We start from the raw sequence: 10,513 nt of genomic DNA, 5'->3' as shown, positions 1-10,513 counted from the left end.
TGAAGAAAGAAGATGGGAGAGTGACATTGAGATTAGAAAGGAAGCCTGGATGGCTCAGTCGGTTAAGCATTAGCCTTCTCAGCCTTTGGCTCAGGTCATGATTTCATGGTTCATTAGGTAGAGGCCCACATCAGACTTTGGGCTGACAGCTTAGAGCCTGGAGCCTGCTTCAGATTGTGTGTCTCCCTCTCTCTCGGCTCCTGTCAAACTTTCCCTTTGTCTCTCTCAAAAATAAATAAACATTTTAAAAGAAGAATCAGATGTAAAATAATTGTAAAGACAGAAGCTACAGAATTTGACAGGTGATTGGATATTTGAGGAGAGAAAAAGAGATAGTTAAAATTTAGTGCCCAAAATTTGGAACCCAGGTGACAAAAGAACTAGGGCTATGGTGTATATATGGACAGCACTGTCCATATGAATAAAGTTTTAGTTTTGTCTAATACTGCACTAGAAAAAAAATCTGTATGGATATCTTTAAACCAAATTTGGAGGATATGGTTGAGATGATCTGATTTAAAACACAGGCAATGTGGCATATAATATGGATTTGAAGAGACCTTGGAGGAACCTTAAAAATGTGAGAATCAAGGGTGCCTGGTTGGCTCAGCAGGTTAAGCGTCTGACTTCGGCTCAGGTCATGATATCACAGTTGGTGAGTTCAAGCCCTGAGTCAGCTCTGTGCTGACAGCTCAGAGCCTGGAGCCAGCTTCAGATTCTGTGTGTGTGTGTCTCTCTCTGCCCCTCCCCTGCTCATGCTCTCTCTCTCTCTCTCTCTCTCTCTCTCTCTCTCTCTCTCTCAAAATAAATAAACATTATTTTTTTTAATATATGAGAATCATTTTCTAGAAATAGAATACAACAAGAAGCTATGTGATAGATGATAGGAACAGACCTGCTGTTAAGACATTTTGGACTGAGAAACTTGGTTTGAAGTCACAAAAGTCAGCGGTCTGGATTGCAGACACTGAATTGTCACCAAGCTGCTTCACTCACAGTGTTCAAAGTGAGTAGAAACATGAATTATTAATTTAATGATGGTTAATGATTGTCCAAGGAAATACTGGTTTGACAGCTAATCACTACACATCATCATAAAAAGTGATTCTCAGTTCCTGTCAGTCAAAGGAGAAAGGTAGACTTCTTGTTATCTCATAAACAGAGCAAGTAGCATTTCACCATGAAAGCAAACTTTCCTAGAACTAAAGTCAAGGGGGAATGTATCACTTGGGCATTTCACAAACAATGTACATTGTCATCAATAGTCATAAATTGAACTATGTGATTCTCATAAACATAAGTTGTTGAAATTAACCTTCAGATCACTACCCAAACTGAAACTCATTTCAGTACCCATTAAATATTAACTCTTCATCCTCCCTCCCCCACCCCTTAATATAATGTGTTGATACATGTTATAGCATGTGTCAGAATTTCCTTCCTTTTTAAAGCTGAATAATATTTCACTGTATGAATATACCACATTTTCTTTATTCATTCATCTGTCGATGGTCATGTCGATTATTTCCATCTTTTGGCTATTGTGGACGCTGCTCCTATAATCATTAGCAGGTACCAGACAGTTTTTCAGCTTTTGGGGGAACACTACACTCACTCTTTAGAAAACGAATTTGAGGATAATTTTATCTAGGTAGTTAAGGCTCTGCATAAGGAACCTGAAACTCCTGCAAAAGTAAGAAATCACAGATTAAGGAAATTCTCACACATGCTACAACATGGATGAGCCTTGAGAACATTATGCCAGTAAAATAAGCCAGTCACAAAGAACACATACTGTATGATTCCATCTACGTAAGGTACTGAGAGTAGCCAAATTCACAGACACAGAAAGTAGGATGGTGGCTGCCAAGGACTGGAAAGAGGGGGAAATGAGGAGTTAAAGTTTAATAGGTACAGATTTTCAGTTTTGCAAGATGAAAATGTTCTGGAGATGGATGGTGGTGATGGTTGCATAACAACATGAATGCACTTAATGCCACCACACAGCTAAAATATACACAATGTGCATTTAAAAATGACTAAATTGGTAAATTTTATGTTACATGTCTTTTATAAAATATATATAAATACTATAAATATAAATATATAAATATAAATATATATAAAAATATAAATAAATACTAAATTAAAAAATAAACGTGGGAAGATTGATCTTAGGTTACTATTAAAATGATCACCACTTATAAGTCATTTTATGGTTGGGTAAAAGAAACAATGACCATACAGCCACTTTGGAATGAGGCAATCACGGCAGGTTTGGATGACCTTAAATCTATGCTTCACATGTGTTTAAATGTATAACATAGATGGAGAAACAGTCATAAGATTGTCAGCTTTCAGATTCCTGGGATGCAAGTGCTACTCTGCCATCCCTGCAATGAGGCATGAATCCATAAGCCTTAAAAAAAAATGCTCAGGGTATGGGTGGCTCAGTTGGTTAAGTGTCTGACTTTTGATTTTAGCTCAGGTTTTTTTTTTTTTAAGTTTATTGATTTCATGTAGTGGTATTTAGAGATGGGCTAATTAGAGATGTCTATTTAGAGAGACAGAGAACACGAGTAGGGGAGGGGCAGAGAGAGAGAATCCCAAGCAGTCTCTGCACCATCAGCACAGAGCCAGACTTGGGGCTTAAACCCATGAAACTAAGAGACCATGACCTGGGCTGAAATCAGGAGTTAGACACTTAACCAACTGAGCCACACAGGTGCTCCAAGTTTATGTATTTTAAATGTATTATAAAATATTCTTCCTTTGACCTTTTTTCAACCATCTAAAAATGTTAAAAGTATTCTTAGCTTGAAGGCTGTATAAAAATAGACAGCAGGTGGATTTGGGGCTATATTCTGCTAACTCCTAGTACAGCTATTCTTTGCTTGCACAACTCATTTTCCTGCACTGATAAATTATCTTGATTTTTCTATGTGTTTGGTCTTCCACATTCTTATCACTAATTCAACCTTAAAGTCTTCAGCAGTTGTCTAAACCCCTACTTGCCACTTTTAAACTCTTGAAATATTGTGTCATTTTTATTTTTCAGAGTCAGCTGCTCCCAGAGCTTTCTGACTTCTAAGCCACCCTGGTTGATCACCATGTCTGGTGCACAGCTTAACAGCTGTATCTGGTATCTGCTTTCACTCTGTGCCTAGAAATGGATTATTTTTGCTGTTATCTACTGCATTTCATGTATTGCTCATACTCATCTCATCTACCCTTTAATGCATGCAACCTTTGCCTAAACTTTTCTCTAAAGTGCCTAACACAGTGCCTAGAAAGACAATGCTTAAATATATATATTTATTTTTTACTATCATTTATTATTTATTTTAAAATAATTTTAAAAGAAGAAGATGCCCGGATAGAATATACAGATGGTTAGTAGGCTGTATTGACAAGTGCTCAAACCATGATGGGTCCAGCTTAGGTCCTTTTTCCAGAATTTATTCAGATGCTAGACAAATTTGTTCTTGTCTATTTAATCTGTTCAGCAAAGCACTTGAACCCCAGTATTGCTGCAGTCTGCTGCAAACAGAGGCATACAACTCCTTCCACAGACTTGGTGGAAGGATCCACTTTGACTCTCTCCAAACCAGATTTTATTCTCCTGGTAGGTTGAACCATTTTCTGCATGTCTAAATGAAGTTCCTTCCATTGAGTATTCAGTCTCATTCCTTCTCAGTCATGTGCACATTTCCATATCCTGGCTCCTCTGTGAACAGTATGCTCCCTGGAGTTGTATGGATCTTGACCCACATCCTGATTCTCTCTTCCTATTTGTACTACCTTTGACAAATTCTTTATCTGTATATTCGTCTTTTCCCAGACTTTCCTCCCTTCTACCAGGGCTAAAATGCTGTTGTGGTTGATCCCCTGAACAGACAAGATCCTCTGACCAGCAGAGCCCTTAAATGAAACCTTTGGATCCAAGGCTGAGGGTGAACCCAAGATCCATGCCTATTTATGACCCCTAACCTAGGTCCAACTCAATTTGAACCAGCAATCTGAGTTTTACCCCAGAAATGACTCCCCAGGCATGGACATCCTTCTTTCTAAAATGAAGCTAACTGCTGTAAACTTAGGTCTTCAAGCCAATCCCAAAAATGAAATCTCTGAACCCAGGACCAATTTTTCTAAAACTGATGCTCAAGCCTCCAGTCTTGACTACTTTATCACATTCTCAGGCCCATTCCACTTCTAAAATAGGGCTGATCTCCCCACAACTGCAGGAATGACCTTAGTCCAAGACTGATAACTTCTGTCTTAACGAAGACTATCCCCTCTCCATCCTGGTTTTGACCCTAAAAACCCTAATGATCCCTGCTCCTCAGTTCAATGTGGGAGCCTCTTTTTTCAAGTATAATCTGCCCCCTACATGGGGTTGTCATGGTCCACAGACTTCCTGAGAGGACCAGAGAGCCCAGGCCCTTTCCTTAGCTCAGAAACCAGCACTCTTGGGACAGCTCCTTGTAAGTAGTAGTAGAAACTTCCAAGTCATAAGATGAGGACAGTGGTACAACTCTATAGTTTTTTTGTTGCTTGCTTCTTTAAAATTTATACGTCCTTTAGTAAGTGCAAAATCTTGGCTTTATATTGTTTTCTACACTAATCATGGGATAGTAGCCCAGACCCTCCTCTCTGAAGGGTCTGGGTTAACTTTTCCTCCAAAATACTCCAAAATATACAATCATCAATCTAATCAATAAACATCCACCATACAGTAAATGCTTTTTCAAATTTACAGAAAGTATACTGAATTGTCTCTGAACATGCTTCATTTTACACCTATGTTCCAACACAGCAACATTCAAGTTGCTGCCATTTAAAAATCATGCTCAAGGGGTGCCTGGGTGGCTCAGTCAGTTCAGCATCTGACTTTGGCTCAGGTCACAATCTCATGGTTTGTGAGTTCGAGCCCCACGTTGGGATCTGTGCTGGCGGCTTGGAGGCTGAAGCCTGCTTCGATTTCTAGGTCTCCCTCTCTGTCTGCCCCTCCAGTGCTCATGCTCTGTCTCTCTTTCTCTCTCAAAAATAAACATTAAAAAATAAAATAAATAAAAATCATGCTTGAGGGGCACCTGGGTGGCACAGACGGCTGAGTGTTCGACTTCAGCTCAGGTCATGATCTCACAGTGGGTTCATGAGTTCGAGCCCCACATGGGGCTTGTTGCTGTCAGCCTGTCAGCACAGAGCCTGCCTCAGATCCTCTGTCCCCCTCTGTCTGCCCCTCCTCTGCTTGCACTCTCCCAAAAATAAACAAATATTAAAAAAATAAATAAAAATCATTCTTGAGGGCTTCTCAATAGCTACATTTCCAACAGACCAAAGATTATGAAAATGATAGTCTCTAACGTTAAAAAGGAAATATTTCTTGACAAAGAACATGCCAGGCCTAATTGAGACAATCCAGTAACTCCAGTCAATGAATTAGACAAATAAGACTAAGAATAGCCATAACATGTAAATGAAAGAATAACTGACATAAATGTGTGTATATATTAAGCACATAGGTTAAACTGAAGGTTTCTTCTTTGTAAAAGTTGTGAAATTGTTTTCGCAATTTTAGTAAGGTCATATCCCAGCTTCCTGTATTCTTTCATTTAAAGGGCAGTGAAAGCACAGAGGGAACAATTCTGCCTGTTGGAAAATGAATCAGAAAACTTCTCAGAGGAAGCTGATCCCTAAAGAATAAGCAGAAATCCCTTCACAGAAAGAGGTGTTGTGATGGGTGAGGGGGCATTCTAGGCCAATGGACTAACCGGTGCAAAAGCAACGATGAGACTAAACGGTGTATATGGGAAATAACAGTGTAGATAGTTTAAGGTAAGAAGTGGCAAGGGAGACTAGACTAGCAAAAAGTGTTTCAAGACAGATTGAGAAGGGCTGTGAATGCCATGCTTAAGGGTTAAATTTTATTCTATAGGGTAGTCATCTAATTTACTTAAAAGAGTTGTATGACCAGGTTTATATTTACAAATATTTCTGGCAGGAAAACAAGGGATGAATATGAACAAGGGAGTGGAAATAAAGAGATCAGATAGGATGGTTGCTCTTCTCTAATCTGGATGAGGAATATTAAGGATTTGTACCAGGTAGGAGGAATCATGTAGTCACTACTATCATCCCATATAAGAAAATATCCTAGAGAAAGCAGTCCATTAAAATAGAATCACTGAGGGTTTCCCAACTCTGATTGCTCATTAGGAACACTTGGAGGAGGTTTTTTTTAAAAAAATAATACTCAGGTCTTACTCCTAAGTAAATCAGAGTCACTAGAGTGATTAGAATTAGTATTAGAATTTGTTAAAAGTTCTAGGTGATCCTTATGTGTAAACAGGGTTGAAAACCTCCAGCACAACTCACAATGAGGAGTCTAAGGAACACATAGTTTTGAGTATGGCTGTCCTAATTATGTCATCCTGGGGTTTTGAGAAAGCTAATCAATGTATATTAGTTGTTGATCATACTTCAAACAGTAAAATGACACCTGAAAAATGACCCTGCAACTTACAAAAGTTATTTAGATGCCAATGCTAATTTAAAAAGAAATATGTATTTGCAGAAGAATCAAAGAAATTCATACTCCTGTTATAAAGTAGGTCAAGCCATACCTTGGTCTAGATCAGAAAAGAGCAATGATAATTCATAAGTTTATATCTACTTTATAAAATCCCTATAAAATATTTAATATAAGTATACTAGAATGTAAAATGTGTGCCAGATACCTGATATTTTTGTTTATTTAATAATAAGCATTGCAATCACAACATATAAAGTGGTAAAAGAGACTCAAAAGGTTTTTTTTCAAAATGTTTTTTAATTGGAGTACAACAGTGAAGCAGTTAAGGACACAAATTTTGAAGCCAGATAGACCTTGATTTTGAATCCAGGTTTTGTCACTTAGTAATTGCAGGTTTAAACAAGCAATCTCACTTGTTCAAGATATAGTTTCCTTGTCTGTGCAGTGGTGATAATAGGAACTACATCACAGGATTGTTTTAGAGTTACACTTGAAAATGCACCTAAATAAAGTCTTTAACAAAGTAGCTGACATTTCTATGTATGAGTCTTGGCTTCTGCACTCAAGGAACTAACATTAGATGAGGAAATTCAATAGGGCATGAAAAACTGCCTACATAAGGCACTATGTTATAAATAATTTAATAGTTAAATTTTGACTATTATTATTGAAAGGTTATCAGGGACTCAAAGATTCCACAGGAGGCAAGGAACAGGCTTAGAAAAAAAGCAGAAACCCAAGGAACTGCAGGAGGCACAACCGTCTTTTGGCAAGGATAGTCTGGGCATTGCTATCTTAGGATACCAGGCAGGAATGAATTCTAACCACATGTTTGGGGACACGGTTCCCTCCAACAAGACTTCCCACAATGGAAAGACCTTCTGCATCAAATAAAGAAAGTGCTACTGGATGCAGGACAGCCAGAAAACAAAAAACAAAACAAAAGAAAACAAAACAAAACATCCATCCTGAACACTAGCAGGCATTGTACTGAACACTACCAGTCATTGAGGGCTTTAGGTAAAGTGCCTCACTAATCTTCATAACCATTATATAAGGAAAATACTCTCATTACTACATCTATTTTACAGATGGGGAAACCAAGTCTCAGAGAAATTAATTTGCCCAAGGTCACACAACCCGCAAGTGCTAAAAAAGAAATTCAAATACAGAAAGTTTGATTCTACAGGCTAGGAACTAGCCTATTATAGATACTATAGGTACTACTAAAGCCTACTATAGGAACTATAGCTACTAGTTCCTCCAAGAGGAGGGAAAAACCCCACCATATCTGGCTAGATCAGGGAAGACATTATCAAGGAGTAGTTTTGAGCTGAATAGACTATTCATCCATCCATCCATCCATCCATCCATCCATCCATCCATCCATCCAAGTATTTAGTATTTTACCTATCATAAGAAGTAGGCAGATAAAAATGTTTTACATAAGTACTAAATATTTATTGGAAGAAAAAATAGAAAATACAGTTAAGGAATAGGTAGAAAATTAAAATGTCCACATTTTTGCAACCGAAGGATAACCAAGAGTAATATTTTGGTGATTAGTATTCTTCATTAAATATCTAGAATTTTTTCTTACAAAATTAGAACCATATTATTTTAGTAACTTGCTTTTTCCACCCAACAATATATAGTGAATATCTTCCTAAGTCCATAAGACCACCTTTACAACATTGGCTCTTAAATTGTATGGTCTCAGACACTACAACTGGTGACTCCAGGGGCGCCTGGATGGCTCAGTTAGTTAAGTGTCTGACTCTTCAATTCAGGTCATGACCTCATCGTTCGTGGAATTGAACCCTGTGTTGGGCTCTGTGCTGACAGCAAGGAGCCTACTTGGGATTCTCTCTCCTCCCTCTCTGCCCCTCCCCCATTGTCAAAAATAAACATTAAAAAAAATAACGATTATCAACCCAATACATGTTAACATAAATAATATTTTTTAATGAAAAAGAAGTTTTCTAGAAGAAAAAATTACTGAAAGATATGGCAATGTTTTACATTTTTGAAAGTCTCTTTAATAAAGGGCAGCTGGATTCTCATAGTTGCTTCTGTGTTCAATCTATCGTGATACATTATTTTGGTTGAAGTATATGAAAAAAAATCTGGCCTCACACAGATGCATAGTTGGAAAGGAGAAGAGTATTTCAATGGCATTTTCATATAATTGTGGATATCCTTTGAAACCACAGCAAAACTGGGAAAATGGTAAATTAAAAAAAAAACAATTCAATGTGGAATGTAAAACCATATCAATTAAATTTTTGTACTCCGTAACATTAAATTCTATTGGTCTATTTAGCAATGTGAATGGATCTTTCACCCATTCTTTATAATACCCTGTGTTTGATATTTACAAGATTTTGGTTCAATGAGTTATACAGATCTTCCAAATGTCAATAAATTCCATTACACATTGTCAAAAAAATCACGCATGTTAATATCACCAATTTCATTGGGACTTTGTCAAACTCGCAGTGGCAGATCTGTTTTCCACAGAATGTTCCCTTGAAATCTCTACTAGTGAAATCGACAACAAAAATTGCTAACTGTTTTCCTTGAAGAGAAAAGCTTACTTATTCATATTTGAGAAAATGCCTGCCAAATATCTAAGTACCCGGGTACCTGTTACTTGTTAAGTTAATGTGGTATTCCTTGTAAAAACTGGCTGGTTGACTTAGCAACTCAAGTGCTTCTCCTCAAGTCAACTATCATACTTTTGAACACAACAGAAAAGGTTTATGTGTGCTTCCCATTTCATCATACAGAATACTTAAAAGGGTTGAGATTTTGTACCATTTTTACTGCTCCATCAAGGACATTGGGAAACAGATTCTCCCCTCCCCACACTTTTTTTTTTTTTTTTACTGCAAGAGCATGGTAGTCAAATTACTTCTAGATCACTTTGGTGACTTGAATTTGGTGCCACTGCTTTTTATTTTGTGCTAAGAGGCCAACAGTTTCACCCACCATTGCTTCTGCATCAGTTAGTACAAATATCACATGGCTTATAAAAAAAGAAGCACAAAACTTCTTTGTTATTACTATAGAAGTTACTATAAAAGTTTTCACCCCATCAGCTTCCTAAATTTGGGGAATTCCCAGGGAGTCTGTAGACCACATTTTGAGAATCAATGTTCTACAACACTTTTAATGGCTGCAGAGAATTACATTGTATGGAGTGACCAAAGTTTATTTAGCCAATGTCCTTTATTAAGAGCACCTGAGTTGTTTCTAATTTTTCTCCATTACCAGTAATGATGCAGTTTAAACTTCACTTGCATCCTGAATTAGATCTTTAGGATATGGCCTTAAAAATGGAATCACTGGACCAAAGAGCATGCATTTAAGAAAAACTGGCTTCTGAACGTTGCTTTCTGTAGGCTTACTAATACACTTGTTTTTTATGTAACAATGAGTATCCTTCCAGCTTACCAACATGGTGGTTATCTTTAAGAAAAAACAGAAACAGACCAACTTCACATCCAATAAATGGAATCCCATTTTGTTTAATTTGCATTTATTTGCTTGTTAGGTTTTTTCATCTTTATACAAAATTAGTGAGTTGCATATTTATGTATTTTGCCTATTTTTGTATTGAAATAGTCTTCTTTGGGATTTTATCTGTTTGTCTGTCATGAATGTTGCAGGCTTTTCTTCCCAGTTTTTGTTTACTTTTTAACTTTGTGTAATTTATTTTTATATGTAAGTTTTAAATTTTGATTAAATTACCTATCAGTCTTTTTATATTTTCTGCCTTTGGTGTCATGCTTTAAAAAGCCTCCTCTGTCCTAATATACAAATATTTACGTTTTGTTTTTTACTTTTTTTTTTTTTTAGTAAACTTCAATTCATTAAGAATTATTTTGATATATATGATTTGAGGTAAAGATATGACTTAGCCTTTTCCCCAATAGTTAGCTTTTAATTCCTTCCAGCATGTTAGCTTTATCATTA

This window comes from Herpailurus yagouaroundi, unplaced genomic scaffold (genome assembly GCF_014898765.1).
Source record: "Herpailurus yagouaroundi ecotype Mexico unplaced genomic scaffold, PumYag 184, whole genome shotgun sequence".
Lineage (NCBI taxonomy): Eukaryota > Metazoa > Chordata > Mammalia > Carnivora > Felidae > Herpailurus > Herpailurus yagouaroundi.
The sequence above is the reverse complement of the archived record's forward strand: the minus strand, read 5'-3'. Positions refer to the sequence as shown.